A 23,453-nucleotide genomic window follows, 5' to 3' on the forward strand; every position below is an offset into this window, starting at 1 on the left:
TTTTCGACTCAAAGGTGTTATGGCCGAAACCGTGAGGAACCTATGGCCAAAACGCACAAACACTACACCTAAGACTCTAATATCAGTTAATATTCACAAGAATCCCCGGCAACGGCGCAAATTTGATCCGCTGTCGCGCGCGGATCAAAAACGAGTATTTTGTAAAACGTAGTACAGCGACAATGGCTCGAGTCGTATCGCAAGGATTCTTGATTTTATTAACTAAAAGCAAATTCGAAATGGGGGGGGGTTGGTTTGGGTTCGATTTAGAAAAAAAGCGCTTAAAATAAGTGATTCTGAAAATAAGCTGTTTTGAAATAAGTGATTAAAACAGGTTAATATGCCGGTTCGATATCCAACTTATCATCGGTGTCAATATAATTCCAGTCCCTAAATGATTTCAATTCCTATTCGATTGTAATGTCGAATTAACAAGCGCAATTCATACTACAAGATTGTAAATTCCTAATGTCCGGATTAAGCAAACGGATTAAAGTATTGTGAATTAAGCAAACACAATTGCGCGGATTAAGCAAACGCGATTAAATTATAGGAAGAACAATCATTGAATCAAATCAATATATATTCTATGGAACTCGAATTAAGCAAACAAGACACAAAGCACGATATTGAAAGGAATGAATAATTTAATTGGAATTGATAAAAAACCTCAAAGTATTTGGAACTCGATTCCGGCAGATTTCACCTTCGGATTAGTTCTCCATTACATGATCGTACAAAAGCTTGAAATATTTTCGTGAATAATGATTCGTGAACAGTACCGCGGCTGCTAACCTAAGGGGAAATAGTACAACCCGTTTTACAATCCAACTGGATCAAACATACGACCCAGGCCCAAAACTAATTGACCCGAAACTTAACTAAAACTAGTGCTGCAACTTCAACGAACTTTCTGGCCCTTCTAAAGTCCGATTATGACTTCGACTCCAACATAAGAATTGTAGCTCTTTCTCTTAGCTTTCCGTCGATTATTAGAACGCCTCAATCGGACTCCTGGAACTCCAGATATGATCGTTTCCGTGCAGACTGCTAATACTGAAAAATTATTACGAAAAACAATTAAGTGCAAAAATAAAATAAAATATAAAAACATATTAAAACATAAAAATAAATAAAACAAACCGAAGAAATGCTTAGTACAAACATGGAAGAACGTGCATCAAAATGCACTGATCATGGAACATAAGTTTTCTCTTTTTCAGATTCCACTTCGATGTTGTTTTCATTTGTTTTAGCAGTTTGATCATCAGTTGATGTTTTTTTTGTTTCCTTTGGCTCTTGTTGTGACATGGGGGCGTTTTGAGTTCTAGGATCTATAGGTCCATCGTAGTTTGTTCCACTTTGCAGTGTAATCGCGTTCGCATGTCCTTTAGGATTAGGTTGTGGTTGAGCAGGAAACGTGCCAGCAGGGGCAACAGTAGGTGCTTGTTGTTGAGCTTCTTGTGAGATTTGTGTTTCTAGCATTTTGTTATGTGTAGCTAAAGCATCTACATTGTTTGATAATTGTTTTAGTTGCTCACTATTATGAATGTTTTGATTTAGGAAGTCCTTGTTGGTTTGTTGTTGGGAAGCTATGAAGTTTTCCATCATGATTTCTAGATTTGACTTCCTAGGGGCGTTTGGAGCAGCTACAAGCGCTTTTTGATAGCCAGGTGGGACAGCAGGTGCTTGTCCAGGCGCGTACAACGCATTGTTGTTCTTATACGAAAAGTTTGGATGGTTCTTCCATCCAGGGTTGTACGTGTTAGAATAAGGGTTTCCTTGAGCGTAGCTTACTTGATCAGATGGAATACCAGTCAGAAGTTGACATTCAGCAACGACGTGTCCATTTAATCCACAAATCTCGCAGTTAGGTGCTACAACAGCCGCGATGGCTGAAAGAGTGATGGTTAAGTTCTCGATCTTTTGAGTTAAAGCGTCTACTTTAGCGTTAACGCGGTCTATACCACTTACTTCGTACATTCCTCCTTTGGTTTGGGTTTTCTCTAGAGCAGCTCGTTCTCCTCCCCATTGATAATGGTTTTGTGCCATGTTTTCTATGAGGTTGTATGCTTCATCATGGGGTTTGTCCATTAGAGCTCCGCCAGCAGCGGCATCTATAGTCATCTTAGTGTTATAAAGTAGACCACCATAGAAAGTATGGATGATCAGCCATGGTTCGAGTCCATGATGAGGGCATAGTCTAAGCATGTCCTTGTATCGTTCCCAAGCTTCGAAGAGTGATTCGTTATCTTTTTGGGTAAATCCGTTGATTTGACCTCTTCAAGGATTCGTTATCTTTTTAGGCGAAAAATATCTAGCTAAGAATACTCTCTTCAGTTCGTCTCATGTAGTTATGGAATTAGAAGGCAGGGACTGAAGCCACACTCTAGCTCTATCTCTCAAGGAGAAGGGAAAGAAGCGTAATCGAATAGCTTCAGAACTAACGTTGTTAGCTTTGACAGTGTCGGCATATTGCACGAACACGGATAAATGGAGATTAGGATCATCTGCAGGGCTTCCAGAGAATTGGTTCTGTTGGACAGCTTGTACCAACGAAGGTTTCAGTTTGAAATTGTTTGCCTCAATCACATGTGATGCGATACTTGAGTGCGGTTTAGCTCGTGAAGGAGCGGCATAGTCTCTAAGAGGACGAAGGGCAGCCATCTCTAACTTCGGTGTAATTTGATTGATTTTATCAGTAAAGATCAATTCCTGAGAAATCGGAATTGGTGCTACTTCGGGAAGATTGCAAGCTCGACGTCTTACGTTAACAAAATGTTCGATCTCGTTAATTCTTTGTATCAGGTCTCCTCCTTGTGAACGAGTATTTGGCATACAATTGTTCAAACAGAAAGGAAAGAATTTTCCCTAGTCTCTACGGTGTAACAGTGAGTTACAATATCGACTTAAATAGTCCCCGGCAACGGCGCCAAAAACTTGATCGCGACTTTGCGTGTCTATAAATCTGATAACTAACTGCAAGTGCGTGAAGGATAGAAAAACACTTAGAAAGGGGGGGTTTGAATAAGTGTAGCTTTAAAAACTTGACAGATAAAAATAAATTGCACAGTTATTTTTTATCCTGGTTCGTTGTTAACTAAACTACTCCAGTCCACCCCCGCAGAGATGATTTACCTCAACTGAGGATTTAATCCACTAATCGCACGGATTACAATGGTTCTCCACTTAGTCAGCAACTAAGTCTTCCAGAGTCTTCTGATCACACACTGATCACTCCAGGAACAACTGCTTAGATACCCTCTAAGACTTTTCTAGAGTATACTGATCCACACGATCACTCTAGTTACAACCTGCTTAGATAACCTCTAAGACTTCCTAGAGTATTCTGATCCACACGATCACTCTAGTTCCTTACAACTTAATGTAATCAATTCTAAGAGTATTACAATTGCTTCTTAAAAGCTATAATCACAAATTGTGATATTTCTCTTAACGTTTAAGCTTAATCTCACTAATATATTACAACAGCAATGTAGTGAGCTTTGATGAAGATGAAGATTCTGAGCTTTGATTTGAACAGCGTTTCAGCAAGTTAATTTGAGTTGTTTTGGTGCAGAATCGTTAACCTTGCTTCTCATCAGAACTTCATATTTATAGGCGTTGGAGAAGATGACCGTTGAGTGCATTTAATGCTTTGCGTGTTCCGTACAGCATCGCATTTAATGTTATACGCTTTTGTCAACTACCTCGAGCCTTGTTCACGCTGTGTCTACTGACGTAGCCTTTAGTAGCTTTTAACGTTCCTTTTGTCAGTCAGCGTAGCTTGCCACTTGTACTTCCTTCTGATCTGATGTTTGTGAATACAACGTTTGAATATCATCAGAGTCAAACAGCTTGGTGCATAGCATCTTCTGATCTTCTGACCTTGAAGTGCTTCTGAGCGTGATACCATCAGTACTTCAGTGCTTCTGTTCTCTTGTTCTTCTGATGCTTCCATAGACCCATGTTCTGATTCTGCTTCGACCATCTTCTGATGTCTTGCCAGACCATGTTCTGATGTTGCATGCTGAACCCTTTGAGACAAAGCTTCTGAGCGCTGAATTATGCGTACTCTTTATATATTTCCTGAAAAGGAAATTGCATTGGATTAGAGTACCATATTATCTTAAGCAAAATTCATATTATTGTTATCATCAAAACTAAGATAATTGATCAGAACAAATCTTGTTCTAACAATCTCCCCCTTTTTGATGATGACAAAAACATATATAAATGATATGAATTTGCGATCAGAAAGAACAGACGGCAAAAGACAAATTACACAGCTATAGCATAAGCATATGAATATGTCTCCCCCTGAGATAAATAATCTCCCCCTGAAATAAATACTCGAAGAACTTTAATAAAAGACTTCCCTGATTATTTCGGTAGAGACGATCATATAAGCTTCTGTCTTCAGAGAATTCATAGCTTCTGACTTCTGCTTCCATTGGACAGCTTCAGAACTAGAATTTCTTTAGATCCCTAGAACACTCACAGCTTCTGATTCCTGCTTCCATCTAGGACAGCTTCAGAACTTGAATTTCTTTGATCTTCTGAACATTCACAGCTTCTGATTTCTGCTTCCCTTTAGGACAGCTTCAGAACTTGAGTTTTCTGGATCTTTAGAACCTTCACAGCTTCTGATTTCTGCTTCCCTCGGATAGCTTCAGAGCTTTGAATTTCTACCAACATCACTTCATGCTAGATTTGTATCAGAACATTGTTGAATGTACCAGAGCATCATCTGAGCATCTCTACATCCTGAAATGTTACAGAACAAAAACTAAACGACAAAAGTCAGCATGAACGAGTCAGAACATAAAATGTATATTAGAACACATTATATGTATCAGAGCCATATAGGCTAAAATAATGTATCATAGCAAATAGAATTTTGTCAGATCAAATAGACAAATATGGATCAAATTCTATTATCAGTGCTTCTGATCTCTGAAGCTTGACAGCACTCAGCTTGCTTCAGTTTCCATGGTTTTGCTTCTTGTGTTTGCTTTGAAGATTCTCTTCACTTCTTTATACCTGCAAAACACTTAAACCATATAGAACTTGCAGTTCTTGTTAGTAAATGTGTGGGAGCTTTACCCAGCAACTCATAGATTAATCAAATCATTTATCATTTATCTTCTCCCCCTTTTTGTCATAACATCAAAAAGAATATTTCAAAAGATTCAGATGATTAAAACGACAAATAAAATTACTGGAATGTAAAACAAGGAAACTTTTTATTGATAATCAAAAGATATTACATGAGGTTCCTATGTTTAACAAGATGAGAAACATTCCTAGCAAATACATAAAAAGTCATCCCAAGAGGAAATGACTACAAAAATTAAAAACAGCACCCTAGCGGGACACACTCTGTGTCAACCCATCAAGAATCCCTGTGGACTCTTGTCTTCCAGACTAGAACCTCCACTGTAGGAGAGATCCAAGTGACCAAAGAGGAAGAGAGGGACAGTTCACAGACAGAGAGCTAATGTTGCAAACGGGGCTTTCCCTTAACATAGAAGTTAAGAATATCATTCTTAACCTCCTCCCATAACTCAAGAAAGTCTTCTGTCTTTGGGTGAAAGTTGATAACAACATCAAAGAAGAGGTCTGACTTGAGAGGTATTAGGAGAGCCATCCCGAGATATGCAGAGATCTGTCGCCTTTGAGTCATAGATCCTCAACAGACTTAGGATGAACGCTAGGTTTGAGCTAGGATTTTTTAAAAGTAAGAAAAACTTGTTTGAGCAAGAGAAGAAAACGGAAGAGAGAGAGAAATAACTTGATGAGGAATGCAAAGTGAGAGAGATATAAGAGGGAAAAGAAACGTTTGAAGAACATAAAAAAAACTGAAAGAGAGTAAATGATGAAAAGCATTTAATGTTACGTGACGTGAGGAGAGATAATAAAGACAAATGAGGTGACTAGCACAGTTACCTATGGTCGGCGTCCCTTCAACTGCACGCGCGCTTATCCATGAATAGTAACGACAGGTTTACCATCCCGAGATAAAACGTTACAGCTGTTTTGCTTTAAAAGAGGTTCTGAATCAACTTAGACAATGAAACGTTAGTAATAACCGAATCATAATTTCTAAAAGATTTCAATCAGAACTTCTGATTAAAAAAAATAGTCCATTTTCATTTCAGAAGATACTCATACATAAGAACTTCTCATCTTCTCATTCTGGGCATAAATCCATACCGATGTTCTTCAGAATGAACTTAAACCTATCTTCAGCCAGGGGTTTTGTAAAAATATCAGCCCATTGATGGTCTGTATCAACAAAGTTTAAAGATATAACGCCCTTCTGAACATAGTCCCTTATGAAATGATGTTTAATCTCAATATGTTTAGCTTTTGAATGAAGAATAGGATTCTTAGATAAACATATAGCAGACGTATTATCACAGAATATAGGAATGTTACTCTCAAATATCTGATAATCTTCTAACTGACTCTTCATCCAGAGCATCTGTGTACTGCAACCAGCAGCAGCGACATATTCTGCTTCTGTTGTTGATAGAGCAATAGTTGCTTGCTTCTTGCTGTACCAGGAGATCAAATGACTTCCAAGAAATTGGCAACTTCCTGAAGTACTCTTTTTTTCAATTCTGTCTCCAGCATAGTCAGCATCGCAGAATCCTACTAAGTTGTATTCTTTAGATTTTCTGTAAACTAAGCCAACATTAGTAGTACCTTTCAGATACCTTAGAATTCTCTTAACAGCAGTTAAATGAGATTCTCTAGGATCTGATTGGAATCTAGCACACAAACAAACACTGAACAGAATGTCAGGTCTAGAAGCAGTCAGATATAGAAGAGATCCAATCATACCTCTGTATAACTTCTGATCTACCTTCTTACTTACCTCATCCTTACCTAGGATGCATGTTGGATGCATAGGAGTTTTGGCTTCTTTGCAGTCTAGAAGATTAAACTTCTTCAGAAGTTCCTTCACATACTTGGTTTGGTGAACATACGTTCCTTCTGATGTTTGATTTATTTGTATTCCAAGGAAATACTTGAGTTCTCCCATCATGCTCATTTCAAACTCAGCCTGCATAGACTCAGCAAACTCCTTTCCAAGTGTAGCATTAGATGTTCCAAAAATAATATCATCTACATATATTTGACAAATTAAAATATCCCTTTTAAAGGTTTTACAAAAGAGAGTAGTGTCCACTTTTCCTCTAGTGAAACCATTATCCAGAAGGAAAGAACTTAAGCGTTCATACCAAGCTCTGGGAGCCTGTTTCAATCCATACAATGATTTCTTTAGTTTAAAAACATGATTAGGAGACATAGAGTCTTCAAAACCAGGAGGTTGATGGACATAAACTTCTTCATCTATATAACCATTTAAGAAGGCACTCTTAACATCCATCTGATAGAGAGTGATGTTATGTTGAGTGGCAAATGAAATTAATAGACGAATAGATTCTAACCTGGCCACTGGTGCAAAGGTTTCTGTATAGTCAATCCCTTCTTGCTGACTATAACCCTGAGCCACCAGTCTGGCTTTGTTCCTTACTACTTCACCTTTCTCACTGAGCTTGTTTCTGAAGACCCATTTTGTACCGATTATATTGAATCCATCTGGTCTAGGAACAAGATCCCAAACATCATTCCTTGTAAACTGATTCAGTTCTTCTTGCATAGAAATTATCCAGTCTGGATCTTCTAGAGCATGATCAACAGAATTTGGCTCGATCAAAGATACAAGACCTAATTGACAGTCTGCATTGTTCTTAAGGAATGCTCTTGTTCTGATTGGATCATCCTTCTTTCCAAGAATGACATCTTCTGAATGACCAGAGATGAGTCTGGATGATCTTCTGACAGATGGTTCTTCAGATATGCTTAGATTCTCCAGAGAGGCTGATACTTGATCTTCAGATTCTTTGCTTCTGAGAAGCTCTGCTTCTGATGCGTTGCTTCTTGGCTCAACAACTTCTGATATATCAATATCACAATCTGCAAAATTATCAAACTGCTTTGGTTTTTCAGAACCAAGCTTATCATCAAACCTGATATTGATTGATTCTTCTACAATCAATGTTTCAGTATTGTATACTCTGTAGCCTTTTGAGCGTTCAGAATATCCAAGAAGGAAACACTTTTGTGCTTTGGAATCAAACTTACCAAGATGATCTTTAGTGTTCAGAATAAAGCATACACATCCAAAAGGATGGAAATATGAAATGTTGGGCTTTCTATTCTTCCACAATTCATAAGGAGTCTTATTTAGAATAGGTCTGATAGAGATTCTATTCTGAATATAGCATGCAGTGTTTATTGCTTCTGCCCAGAAATGCTTAGCCATATTGGTTTCATTGATCATGGTTCTGGCCATTTCTTGCAGAGTCCTATTCTTTCGTTCTACAACTCCATTTTGCTGTGGAGTTCTAGGACAAGAGAAATCATGGGCAATACCATTTTCTTTGAAGAATTCTTCAAAGGATCTGTTCTCAAATTCACCACCATGATCACTTCTGACCTTTATGATTTTACACTCTTTTTCAGATTGAATCTGAATGCAGAAATCAAAGAACACTGAATGAGACTCATCCTTGTGTTTCAAGAATTTTACCCACGTCCAGCGGCTATAATCATCTACGATGACTAATCCATATTTCTTTCCTCTGACAGATGCTGTTTTGACTGGGCCAAACAGATCAATGTGCAAGAGTTCTAATGGCCTTGAGGTAGAAACAACATTCTTGGACTTGAATGCTGGTTTGGAGAACTTGCCCTTCTGATCTCCTCCAAACTTGACTTTCCCTCCAGACTTAAGCACCAGGTCTTGGAACATAGACCTTCTTCCTGTCATGTGTCGTGAGCATCCAGAGTCCAGGTACCATGACATGTTGTGCTTTGTCCTTTTTGCAGTCAAGGATATCTGCAATAGGAATAATCTTATCCTTAGGTACCCACATCTTTTTGGGTCCTTTCTTGTTAGATTTTCTCAAGTTCTGATTGAACTTGGGTTTAACATTGTAAGCAATAGGAGGAACAGCATGATAATTTTTAATGTGAGTTTCATGATATTTCCTAGGTTGTGTCACATGCTTTTTGGTGTGTGTTATGTGAAAACTTTGAGCATGTGAAGTGTGCCTAATATCATGGGAGTGGCCATACTTGAACTGATCATACAATGGCTTGTATGTGAATTTCATTTCATCAACAGGTTCAAGTTTGTATGGGGTTTCACCCTCAAAACCAATGCCAACTCTTTTGTTTCCAGACACAGCATATATCATAGAAGCTAGCTGACTTCTGCCAATACTTCTAGATAAGAACTTCCTGAAACTTAAATCATATTCTTTCAGAATATGGTTTAGACTAGGAGTGGATTTTTCTGAATCAGAAGGAGATCCAACATTATTGGATAATTTTAAAAGTTTTTCTTTTAATTCAGAATTTTCAAACTCAAGCTTCTTTGTTTCAAATTCAAATAGCTTTTTCAGCTTTTTGTATTTGAGACTGATCTGAGACTTGAGTTCCAGAAGTTCACTTAGACCGGAAACTAACTCATCTCTAGTAAGTTCAGAAAATACCTCTTCAGAATCTGATTCTGATGTAGATTCTGATCCGTCATCTTCTGTCGCCATCAGCGCACAGTTAGCCTGCTCATCTTCAGAGTCTGAATCATCTTCTGACTCATCCCAGGTTGCCATAAGACCTTTCTTCTTATGAAACTTCTTCTTGGGATTTTCCTTCTGAAGATTTGGACATTCATTCTTGAAGTGTCCAGGCTCATTGCATTCATAGCACATGACCTTCTTCTTGTCAAATCATCTGTCATCAGAAGATTCTCCACGTTCAAATTTCTTTGAACTTCTGAAGCCTCTGAACTTCCTTTGCTTGGTCTTCCAGAGTTGATTTAGCCTTCTGGAGATCAAAGACAGTTCATCTTCTTCTTCAGATTCTGATTCTTCAGGATCTTCTTCTCTAGCCTGAAAAGCGTTAGTGCATTTCTTGATATTGGATTTTAATGCAATAGACTTACCTTTCTTTTGAGGCTCATTTGCATCCAGCTCTATTTCATGACTTCTCAAGGCACTGATAAGCTCTTCCAGAGAAACTTCATTCAGATTCTTTGCAATCTTGAATGCAGTCACCATAGGACCCCATCTTCTGGGTAAGCTTTTGATGATCTTCTTTACGTGATCAGCCTTGGTGTATCCCTTGTCAAGAACTCTCAATCCAGCAGTAAGAGTTTGAAATCTTGAAAACATCTTTTCAATGTCTTCATCATCCTCCATCTTGAAGGCTTCATACTTCTGGATTAAAGCTAGAGCTTTAGTCTCCTTGACTTGAGCATTTCCTTCATGAGTCATTTTCAAGGACTCATATATGTCATAGGCCGTTTCCCTGTTAGATATCTTCTCATACTCAGCATGAGAGATAGCATTCAGCAAAACAGTTCTGCATTTATGATGATTCCTGAAGAGCTTCTTCTGATCATCATTCATTTCTTGCCTTGTCAGCTTTACGCCTCTGGCATTTACCGGATGTTTGTAACCATCCATCAGAAGATCCCATAGATCACCATCTAGACCAAGAAAGTAACTTTCCAGTTTATCTTTCCAGTATTCAAAGTTTTCACCATCAAATACCGGCGGTCTAGTATAACCATTGTTACCGTTGTATTGCTCAGCAGAGCCAGATGTAGATGCAGGTGTAGACTTTTCACTTTCATCAACCATCTTTTACTGAAGCGTTTTTCTCTTCCTGAATCTTTTCTAAACACGGTTAAGTGCTTGCACCTTAGAACCGGCGCTCTGATGCCAATTGAAGGATAGAAAAACACTTAGAAAGGGGGGGTTTGAATAAGTGTAGCTTTAAAAACTTGACAGATAAAAATAAATTGCACAGTTATTTTTTATCCTGGTTCGTTGTTAACTAAACTACTCCAGTCCACCCCCGCAGAGATGATTTACCTCAACTGAGGATTTAATCCACTAATCGCACGGATTACAATGGTTCTCCACTTAGTCAGCAACTAAGTCTTCCAGAGTCTTCTGATCACACACTGATCACTCCAGGAACAACTGCTTAGATACCCTCTAAGACTTTTCTAGAGTACACTGATCCACACGATCACTCTAGTTACAACCTGCTTAGATAACCTCTAAGACTTCCTAGAGTATTCTGATCCACACGATCACTCTAGTTCCTTACAACTTAATGTAATCAATTCTAAGAGTATTACAATTGCTTCTTAAAAGTTATAATCACAAACTGTGATATTTCTCTTAACGTTTAAGCTTAATCTCACTAATATATTACAACAGCAATGTAGTGAGCTTTGATGAAGATGAAGATTCTGAGCTTTGATTTGAACAGCGTTTCAGCAAGTTAATTTGAGTTGTTTTGGTGCAGAATCGTTAACCTTGCTTCTCATCAGAACTTCATATTTATAGGCGTTGGAGAAGATGACCGTTGAGTGCATTTAATGCTTTGCGTGTTCCGTACAGCATCGCATTTAATGTTATACGCTTTTGTCTACTACCTCGAGCCTTGTTCACGCTGTGTCTACTGACGTAGCCTTTAGTAGCTTTTAACGTTCCTTTTGTCAGTCAGCGTAGCTTGCCACTTGTACTTCCTTCTGATCTGATGTTTGTGAATACAACGTTTGAATATCATCATAGTCAAACAGCTTGGTGCATAGCATCTTCTGATCTTCTGACCTTGAAGTGCTTCTGAGCGTGATACCATCAGTACTTCAGTGCTTCTGTTCTCTTGTTCTTCTGATGCTTCCATAGACCCATGTTCTGATTCTGCTTCGACCATCTTCTGATGTCTTGCCAGACCATGTTCTGATGTTGCATGCTGAACCCTTTGAGACAAAGCTTCTGAGCGCTGAATTATGCGTACTCTTTATATATTTCCTGAAAAGGAAATTGCATTGGATTAGAGTACCATATTATCTTAAGCAAAATTCATATTATTGTTATCATCAAAACTAAGATAATTGATCAGAACAAATCTTGTTCTAACAGTGCACAGTCGTGTCGTGTAGTTTTAAAAGATATTGAATCCACAAGGACTATGAATCGATTTACTGTTATCTAAGGTTACCATGTAAAGCTAAGGCTACTAATATTTTGATTGTTTCTAAAAGGGGAGGTAATCGTGAATTCTAAGAAATATAATAATAACGGATATCAGTATGAATTTCGTCTAACTTAGGTGATCCGAAGGTCCATTGGCTATGGTATTCATTCGATTAAAGATCTTTATTAATTTAGTTGATTAAAAGTCCTCCTCTCAAACTCTCGCTCTGTTGATTTAGACAACTATCCTAACTCATAATGTACGCTCTCGCCATCCCATTAGATTTAGAAAAGCTTTTTGAAAAGAACTTAGTTAATAAAATGCTTGCTTTATGAAGTCGTTATCTACTTAAATCCTCTAGTCTCAAACTCTCGCTCTGTTGACTCGGTTCATGCTAGTATTCCCTAACGTACGCTTTCGCCATCCCGCGTCGGGTTTAAAAACACTTTTTGAAAATAAATAATTTCTAATTAGTTTTAATACGCTTTCGTCATCCTTAAAACTAATGTCCTATGTCTACTATCCAGTTAAGAATCTCAAACTCTCGGTCTATTGATTTTAACCTTAGTCGGCCTTAAAACCTCAAACTCTCGCTCTAATGATTTTAAGACTTTATTAATTAAATTAGACATAAAACCAAAAACAAGTGATATTTAATAAAACATAATTAAGCCAATTTATTTCGGATCTCACAGTTAACTTACTTTACATACCGATATCTTAATTAATTAGCCAGACATATTGATACGGTTAAACATGCATAAATTTGTTCGGTTTATAATGAAAGGCATATTAAAAGGCATACAATATATCATGCAATTAAATAATATAAAGGCAATAAATAAATAACCTGAATAAAATAAATCTGGATCTTGGAGTACTCGAACTTCCACCACAGGTCGGCTGGATCGTTCTTCGGAAATTATTAGGCGTAAAATTTAAAGGCAAGGAAAATAAAACTAAATCTAACGTAAGGTTAGATCTATAAAAGGTTCACAACAATTTCCAGTGTAGAAATTGTTATGAGAAAAAGAAAGCAAATGAATAAAATGCGGAGGAAAATCAAATGCTTGAGAAATGAATTCGGCAGAATTTCGTTAGCAAAATTTTGGACCTGGAGAACTGAGGTATCAGTCTCCTTTTATAGGTGAGGATCTGCAGATACGTTGCCTGAAAATATGGACTTTTGACTTGGGACTCGGAGACGCACGTCTCCATTTTTTGTGGAGACCCAGGCAACGGACTTGAGACGCGTGTCTCAAGTGGAGGAAATTTAGGAACGGTTGGAGACGGGCGTCTCCATTGCGTGACCTGGCGTGGACGTGGAACGTGGAGGGGGAGACGAACGTCTCCACTCTTTACTTGGTCTTCTTCAAATGTGGGCCACACGCAAATGATCATGTCTAGCTCCTTCGTGGGCTGAGCTTGCATCTTTGCATAATTGGGTCTGCTTTGCACCTCTTTCATACTTCAACACCTCTCTTTCATCTTTTAAGAGTAAATAATAATGATTTTTGCTCCATTTCTTCTTCTTTTCGCTAATAGTCTCAATATGAACGTAAAACCTGAAACATCGCAAATACCCGCATAATATCATAATAAAACAATATAATTAAAAGAAAACGCTAATAATACTTATGAATTTTAAGCTAAATATACGATATAAAATCGTGTTATCACTAATCTAAAATCTGTATAGGGTCGAACTCGGGTGGTAATTTTTGAGCCCATATTACAATATGACTTTTTTGCCTCGATCATAAAAAGCTCGAGGCCAGTTATGGGTGACTCATTTAGGGCCTGGTAGCCCGTTTTTATAGCTCTATGTATTCGTACTACATCAGGTTTTTAAGGATTCTTTGCTTTCTTATTCATAAATTATAAGCTATTGTGCTTTTGTCTGATTATTGGCACTATTTTTGCATTATTTTGATACCCCTCTAACCTCAATAGAATAAAATAGAATTATTTCTTTGGTTTGGACGAACTGTGGTTTTACCTTTGCTACGAGGATTTTCCATGTTAATATTTGATGCTTTTTATTTACTTTCAATTTCTATATTAGGAATATTTTTATTATTATCCTTAAAAGAGTCATGGTAGACATTTCAGATTACTAAAACGAGTTCAGTTCCTAAAGGTGTTGTTTCTTTGGAAACAACTAATGGTGGTGTTCTTAATAAGAAAATGAAAAGAAAGGCATGTGGTTCTTCATCTCACTTTGAAATACTTGACACTGAAAAATAAGGGAGAAATCATAGAAAGGAACCGACGGGTGGTAAAAGTAATAGCAGGAGAAAGCCAAGGGTCGATACAAGAATGAGGAGTGTGATTATTGTCATAGAACATAGAACTTCCAGATAATTGTTTTCTTTGGAAAAAGGAGAGAAAAAAGGGGGGAAAAGTAAGTAGAAACAAATAGATCGTGATGATGAATGTGTTACTATTACTACTAGTGATGATCTTGTTATTCTTGGTCTTGTCAGTTAATCTTGTATCTGATGAGGGTTGTTGTAACAAACTATACCAATAATGATGTAATTATGTGAGAAAGAGAGAGTTTCTTGATTGACCAAAAAATAATTCAGTTAACAAAGGGGAGAGAAAATGGAAGAAGAAGAAGAAGAAGAAGAAAATAGGATTGGTTACAATCGTTATTCTTTAATTTATCATTAGGGTTTATAAGTACAAGTATTACAGAAGGCTCAATCTCTCTCAACAACATGAGACATCATCCTATTTATAGACTACTAGGTATGTATGTTATGTATAATGATAACACACATACATACATGACATGCATAGCTAACTTATACAACTGCGTGCTAGAACAGGATTCGACTACAACATGTGCTACTATGTCGAACCATGAAGTTACCCTTGTCGAGACTAGAGTTCGATTCAAATACCACAAATCCCCACCTTGGAACAAAATCTACAACATGAAGGGAGCAAACTAGCTTTCATCATGTTGCTTTATCAACTGCATATAGTGGAAGAACTTGCTGCTTCACAATGACTTAGTGACCATATTTGCAACATCGTGATCAATCAAGACCTTCATCACTTTAACTTCTCCATTTTCAATTTTCCCTATGACGAAATGCACCCTAACATCAATGTGCTTGGTACTCTTATTGAAGGATAGAAAAACACTTAGAAAGGGGGGGTTTGAATAAGTGTAGTTTAAAAACTTGAATGATAAAAACAATTTGCACAGTTATTTTTATCCTGGTTCGTTGTTAACTAAACTACTCCAGTCCACCCCCACGGAGTGATTTACCTCACCTGAGGATTTAATCCATTAATCGCAACAGATTACAATGGTTTTCCACTTAGCCCACGACTAAGTCTTCTAGAGTATCCTGATCACAACCTGATCACTCTAGGAACAAATGCTTAGACACAAGCTAAGACTTTCTTAGAGTATCCTGACCACCACGTGATCACTCTAATTACAACTGCTTAGACACAAGCTAAGACTTCCTAGAGTATCCTGATCAACACTTGATCACTCTAGTTACTTACAAATTAATGTAATCAAATAAGTTTTACAATGCTTCTGAAAAGCTATAATCACAACAGTGATATTTCTCTTAAAGTTTAAGCTTAATCTCACTAATATATTACAACAACAATGTAGTGAGCTTTGATGAAGATGAAGTTTCTGAGCTTTGAGTTGAACAGCGTTTCAGCAAGTTTTTCAGAATAAGTTCGTTCAGAATCGGTAACCTTGCTTCTCATCAGAACTTCATATTTATAGGAACTTGAGAAGATGACCGTTGGGAGCATTTAATGCTTTGCGTATTCCGTACAGCATTGCATTTAATGTTTCACGCTTTTGTCAACCACCTCGAGCCTTGTTCACGCTGTGTCTACTGACGTTGCCTTTAATAGCTTCTAACGTTCCTTTTGTCAGTCAGCGTAGCCTGCCACCTGTACTTTCTTCTGATCTGATGTTTGTGTATACAACGTTTGAATATCATCAGAGTCAAACAGCTTGGTGCATAGCATCTTCTTGTCTTCTGACCTTGAAGTGCTTCTGAGCGTGATACAATGAGAACTTCAGTGCTTCTGCTTCTGAACTCAAGTTCTTCTGATGCTTCCATAGACCCATGTTCTGATTCTGCCTTGACCATCTTCTGATGTCTTGCCAGACCATGTTCTGATGTTGCATGCTGAACCTTCTGAGTCAAAGCTTCTGAGCGCTGATTTGTGCATACTCTTTATATATTTCCTGAAAGGGAAATTGCAATGTATTAGAGTACCACATTATCTCACACAAAATTCATATCCTTGTTATCATCAAAACTAAGAATATTGATCAGAACAAATCTTGTTCTAACAATCTCCCCCTTTTTGATGATGACAAAAACATATATAAATGATATGAATTTGCGATCAGAAAGAGCAGACGGCTACAGACAATTTACACAGCTATAGCATAAGCATGTGAATATGTCTCCCCCTGAGATTAACAATCTCCCCCTGAGATGAATAATCTCCCTCTGAAATTAATACTAGAAGAATTTTATAAATAAAAGACTTCCCTGAGTATTTCAGTAGAGACGTTCATAGTGCTTGATCTTCAGAACATTCACAGCTTCTGATTCCTGCTTCCATCGGACAGCTTCAGAACTTGAATTTCTTTGATCTTCAGAACATTCACAGCTTCTGATTCCTGCTTCCATCGGACAGCTTCAGAACTTGAATTTCTTTGATCTTCAGAACATTCACAGCTTCTGATTCCTGCTTCCATCAGGACAGCTTCAGAGCTTGAATTTCTTCTTACATCACTTCATGCTAGATTGTATCAGAACATTGTTGAATGTACCAGAGCATCATCAGAGCATCTCTACATCCTGAAATGTTACAGAACAAAACTAAATGACAAAAGTCAGCATGAATGAGTCAGAACATAGAATATGTTTCAGAACACATAATATGTATCCGAGCCATATAGAATGTATCATAACAAATAGACATAATGTTTCAGATCATATTCTATCATCAGAATATCTGAACATTCTTCCTTCTTGCTTCTGATTCTGAAGCTTCATAGCACTCAACTTGCTTCAAGAATCCAAAAGCTTGAATTCATCTTGATGCTTCTTATGTTGATCTTTAAAGAGAATCTTCAATTCCTGCAACAACATAACTTAAAGCATAGAACTTTGCAAGTTATGTTAGTAATGTGGGGCCTTTTTACCCGGAAACTGATAATATTAATCAGATCATTTATCATATATTTTCTCCCCCTTTTTGTCATAACATCAAAAAGAATACAAAAGATTCAGATGTAGAAAACGACAAAGGAAAGAAACAGAATTAAACTTTTCATTGATTAAGCAAACATAATTACAAAAGATGTATGCAGAACAAGCAGATGCAACAAGGAAAGAAAACTACAAAGCCCAAAGACTAAGACCCTAGCTTAGACAAAATCTGCGCCAGAATGTCATGAACCCCGTCAGTGCTTGCAGATTGCCTTGCCATGAAGGAGCGAAACTCAGCGTTGGCTGCTTCTTTCACGTCCAAACGAGAAGCCAGCATAGCTTGATTCTGATGCAGAGCTTCCAAGGTCTCCATCAGAGCTGAGGGTACACCAGAAGAAGAAGCACCAGAACTTCTGCCAATAGGGATAGCAATCTCAGCAGGACGATCTTCTGGAAGGTCTTCAGCTTCTGTACCTTCCATCTCAACATCTGAGTCTGACTCAGGAGCATCCTCAGCATATTCTGGTTCAGGCAACTCAGAAGCTCCAACTTCCAACGCCTGAAGAATAGCTGCTAGGTTTGTTGGAGGAGTAGGACCAGCAACTTCAGCAGGATAAACTACTTCTGGAAAGACCATGTGAGGAGCACTTTCAGAAGGGTTCATTCTGAACCAATCAAACAACCATTGAAAATCTCCAGTCAGCACAAGATACCTTGGTCTCCATACCCCGATGTCTCTGCAGAGATTTTCTTCTACCATCTCATCTGCAGGTATCCTCTCTTCAAGAACTCTTTTGTTCCTGATGAGATGGTGATAGCTGCTTTCACCAACTTCCAAGAGAAGACCGCGAGCCCTAGGTGCTTCAGTCATGATCATTCTCTGGACATCCGTAGCCCTAACCAGAAAATCCTGGCGAAAGGCTTCCCAGAGGTTGCAGGTAGCATACTCATCCAGATGATTAAGGTGAGCAGCACCCAAAATCTCCAACCAGCTATTTACATTTGAGTGTAAAAGCTCTAGAAAAGAATGAGTGGTAGGTGTTGGAGGGTTGACAGTGAATCTGGAGTCAGGGAACACATAGCTGTAGGGGTTAGGTGTTCTGGTGGGAAAAGGGTGTGAGAGAGATGAGGAGATATCTGTGGGATGGGTTGAAGGAGAAAGGATATCAGATGGTGAAGATGGTGGTTCCAGAGAGGTGAAAGAAGAGGAAGAGGTGGTGGAGGTCTGTGAAGAGGGAGGTGATTGAGGGATACCATCAAGGGGTTGATACACACGTCTAGAGTAGTTTCCAGACATCATAGCTTCAAAGGGATTCACCTTGAGAGGGTCATAGGTGATCCTTACTCTTTTTGGTTTGTTTTCTGGTTCATTAGTTGCCTTTCTCTTTTGTTTACGATCAGTTTCTTGAATTGCAGAACTTGATGAAGAATTCATGATGAAGTTGCAGATAGTGAAAACTGCTAGGGTTTATGATATGAATGCGAAGAGAGAGAGAGAGAGCGAAAAAGAAACTGAATGCAAGAGAGAGAAATATAAGAGGGAAAAGAAACGTTTGAAGAGTATTAAAAGAAAAAGAAATAAAAGGAAATGATGGATAGCATTTAATGTTACGTGACGTAAGGAGAGATAATAATGACAAAAGAAGTGATTAGCACAGTTACCTAAGTAGGCGTCCCCTCAACTGCACGCACGCTTGTCCAGAAATAGTGAACACGTGTTTACCATCTGGATAGCCAGTTACAGCTGTTTTACTTTTAAAGAGATTCTGAGTCAACTTAGACAATGAAACGTTAGTAATAACAGAATCACTACTTCTAATTGATTACAATCAGAACTTCTTATAAAAGATTAATCCAATCTCATTTCAGAAGATACTCATACATAAGATCTTCTCATCTTCTCATTCTGGGCATAAGTCCATACTGATATTCTTCAGAATGAACTTAAACCTATCTTCAGCAAGGGGTTTTGTAAAGATATCAGCCCATTGATGGTCTGTATCCACAAAGTTTAAAGATATAACACCCTTCTGAACATAGTCCCTTATGAAATGATGTTTAATCTCAATATGTTTAGCTTTTGAATGTAAGATAGGATTCTTAGATAAACATATAGCAGAAGTATTATCACAGAAAATAGGAATGTTACTCTCATATATCTGATAATCTTCCAGCTGACTTCTCATCCAGAGCATTTGTGTGCTACAACCAGCAGCAGCAACATATTCTGCTTCTGTTGTTGAGAGGGCAATAGTAGCTTGCTTCTTGCTGTACCATGAGATCAGATGACTTCCAAGAAATTGATAACTTCCGGAAGTGCTATTCCTTTCAATTCTATCCCCAGCATAGTCAGCATCACAGAATCCTACTAAGTTGTATTCTTTGGATCTTCTGTAAACTAAACCAACATTAGTAGTACCTTTCAGATACCTCAGAATTCTCTTAACCGCAGTTAAATGAGATTCTCTCGGATCTGATTGGAATCTAGCACACAAACAAACACTAAAGAGAGTGTCAGGTCTAGAAGCAGTTAGGTATAGAAGAGATCCAATCATACCTCTGTACAACTTTTGATCTACCTTCTTACTTACCTCATCCTTACCTAGGACACATGTTGGATGCATAGGAGTTTTGGCTTCCTTACTTTCAGAAAGATTAAACTTCTTCAGAAGTTCTTTCACATACTTCGTTTGATGAACATAGGTTCCATCAGAAGTTTGGTTGATTTGAATCCCAAGGAAATACTTGAGTTCTCCCATCATGCTCATTTCAAATTCAGCCTGCATAGACTCAGCAAACTCCTTTCCAAGTGTAGCATTAGATGTTCCAAAGATGATATCATCAACATATATTTGACATATTAAAATATCCTTTTTAAAGGTTTTACAAAAAAGAGTAGTGTCCACTTTTCCTCTAGTGAAACCATTTTTCAGAAGGAAAGAACTTAAACGTTCATACTAAGCTCTAGGAGCTTGCTTCAATCCGTATAATGATTTCTTTAATTTAAAAACATGATTTGGATACTTGGAGTCTTCAAAACCAGGAGGTTGATGGACATAAACTTCTTCATCTATATAACCATTTAAGAAGGCACTCTTGACATCCATCTGATAAAGAGTGATGTTATGTTGAGTGGCAAAAGAAATTAATAGACGAATAGATTCTAACCTGGCCACTGGTGCAAAGGTTTCTGTGTAGTCAATCCCTTCTTGCTGACTATAACCTTGAGCAACCAGTCTGGCTTTGTTTCTTACCACTTCTCCCTTCTCGCTTAGCTTGTTTCTGAATACCCACTTAGTGCCGATGATGTTAAATCCTTTTGGTCTAGGAACCAAGTCCCATACATCATTCCTTGTAAACTGATTGAGTTCTTCTTGCATGGCAATTATCCAGTATGGATCTTCTAGAGCTTGATCAACAGAAGTTGGCTCGATCAAAGAAACAAGACCTAATTGACAGTCTGCATTGTTCTTAAGGAATGCTCTTGTTCTGATGGGATCGTCTTTCTTCCCAAGGATCACATCTTCTGAATGAGCTGATGCAAGTCTGGGTGATCTTCTGACTGTTGGCTCTTCAGAAATCCTGAGATTCTCTAAAGATGCAGCAACTTGATCTTCTGATCCATTGCTTCTGAGACTTTCAGCTTCTGCAGCTTTGCTTCTTGGTTCTACTGCTTCTGATATATCAATATCAAAATCTGCAAAATTCTCAAACTGCTTTGGTTTTTCAAGACCAAGCTTATCATCAAACCTGATATTGATTGATTTTTCTACAATCAATGTTTCAGTATTGTATACTCTGTAGCCTTTAGAGCGTTCAGAATATCCAAGAAGGAAACACTTTTGTGCTTTAGAATCAAACTTACCAAGATGATCTTTAGTATTCAGAATAAAACATACACATCCAAAAGGATGGAAATATGAAATGTTGGGCTTTCTGTTCTTCCACAATTCATAAGGAGTCTTGTTTAGAATAGGTCTGATAGAGATTCTATTCTGAATATAACACGCAGTGTTTATTGCTTCTGCCCAGAAATGCTTAGCCATATTGGTTTCATTGATCATGGTTCTGGCCATTTCTTGTAGAGTCCTATTCTTTCGCTCTACAACTCCATTTTGCTGTGGAGTTCTAGGACAAGAGAAATCATGGGCAATACCATTTTCTTTGAAGAACTCCTCAAAGAATTTGTTCTCAAATTCACCACCATGATCACTTCTAACCTTTATGATTTTGCACTCTTTCTCATATTGGGTCTGAGTGCAGAATTCAAAGAACACTGAATGAGACTCATCCTTGTGTTTTAAGAACTTTACCCATGTCCAGCGGCTATAATCATCTACGATGACTAATCCGTATTTCTTCCCTTTGACAGATGCTGTTTTGACTGGGCCAAACAGATCAATGTGCAAGAGTTCTAACGGCCTTGAGGTAGACACAACATTCTTAGACTTGAATGCAGGTTTGGAGAACTTGCCCTTCTGACATGCTTCACAAAGAGCATCTGATTTGTATTTCAGATTTGGGAGTCCTCTGACCAGATTTAGTTTGTTAATCTGAGAAATCTTTCTCAAACTAGCATGTCCTAATCTTCTGTGCCAGACCCATTGCTCCTCAGAAACAGACATAAGGCAAGTCACCTTCTGCTTCTCAAGATCTGAAAGATCAATCTTATAAATGTTGTTCTTCCTCTTGCCTGTAAATAGGATTGAGCCATCCTTCTGACTTACAGCCTTGCAAGACTTTTGATTGAAGATTATATCATAACCATTGTCACTTAATTGACTTATGGACAATAATTTATGAGTTAATCCTTCTACAAGAAGTACATTAGTTATGGAAGGAGAGTTACCAAGACTTATGGTTCCAGAGCCAATGATTTTGTCCTTCTGATCTCCTCCAAACTTGACTTCTCCACCTGGTTTAAGCACCAGGTCTTGGAATGTAGACCTTCTTCCCGTCATGTGTCGCGAGCACCCAGAGTCCAGGTACCATGACATTTTGCTTTTTGTCCTCTTTGCCGCCAAGGATATCTGCAACAGAAATTATCTTCTCCTTAGGTACCCACAATTTCTTGGGGCCTTTCTTGTTAGTTCTCCTCAAGTTCTGATTGAACTTGGGTTTAGCAAAATATTTAACAGGAGGAACAATATTCTTTAGGTTTGTCATCATGATATTTCTTAGGATGTGTCACATGCTTCTTGGTGTGAACAGTGTTAAAACTCTGTGCATGTGAAGTGAGCCTAATATCATGTGCATGGCCATATTTGAACTGATCATGCAATGGCTTGTATGTGATCTTCAGATCATCAATAGGTTCAAATTTATGTGAGGTATCACCCTCATAGCCAAAACCAAACCTTCTGTTTCCAGAAACACCATATATCATAGAAGCAAGATGACTTCTGCCAATACTTCTAGATAAGAACTTTCTGAAGCTCGAGTCATATTCTTTCAGAATATGATTCATGCTAGGAATGGATTTTTCTGTTTCAGAAGGAGATCCACTATCTTTGGATAGATTTAAAACTTTTTCCTTCAGTTCAGAATTTTCCAATTCCAGCTTCTTAGTTTCAAATTCAAACTGCTTTTTCAGCTTTTTGTATTTGATACTAAGATGAGCCTTGAGTTCCAGAAGTTCTGTTAAACTGGAAACTAACTCTTCTCTAGATAGTTCAGAAAATACCTCTTCAGAATCTGATTCTGATGTAGATTCTGATCCATCATCTTTTGTAGCCATCAGCGCGAAGTTGGCTTGCTCTCCTTCAGAGTCTGATTCTGATTCTGATTCAGAATCATCCCATGTTGCCATAAGACCTTTCTTCTTATGAAACTTCTTCTTGGGATTCTCCTTCTGAAGTTTTGGACACTCGTTCTTGTAATGTACAGGCTCATTGCACTCATAGCAGACAACCCTCTTCTTGTCAGATCTTCTGTCACCAGAAGATTCTCCTCGTTCAAATCTTTTTGAACTTCTGAAGCCTCTGAACTTTCTTTGCTTGCTCTTCCAGAGTTGGTTTACCCTTCTGGAGATCATGGACAGTTCATCTTCTTCTTCAGATTCTGATTCTTCAGGATCTTCTTCTCTAGCCGGAAAAGCGTTAGTACATTTTTTAACATTTGATTTTAACGCAATAGACTTACCTTTCTTCTGAGGCTCGTTTG

At 37.9% G+C, this 23,453-nt stretch overlaps 1 non-coding gene across 1 annotated transcript; it reads left to right on the top strand.

The window, feature by feature from the left end:
- Nucleotides 1-2,182: 2,182 nt before the first annotated feature.
- On the top strand, nucleotides 2,183-2,291 carry LOC131633830 (small nucleolar RNA R71). Its single transcript, XR_009293412.1, has one exon. It is a non-coding gene; the product is annotated as a small nucleolar RNA R71 (small nucleolar RNA).
- Nucleotides 2,292-23,453: the final 21,162 nt, after the last annotated feature.

Source organism: Vicia villosa, unplaced genomic scaffold, assembly GCF_029867415.1.
Source record: "Vicia villosa cultivar HV-30 ecotype Madison, WI unplaced genomic scaffold, Vvil1.0 ctg.001178F_1_1, whole genome shotgun sequence".
NCBI classification, from domain to species: domain Eukaryota; kingdom Viridiplantae; phylum Streptophyta; class Magnoliopsida; order Fabales; family Fabaceae; genus Vicia; species Vicia villosa.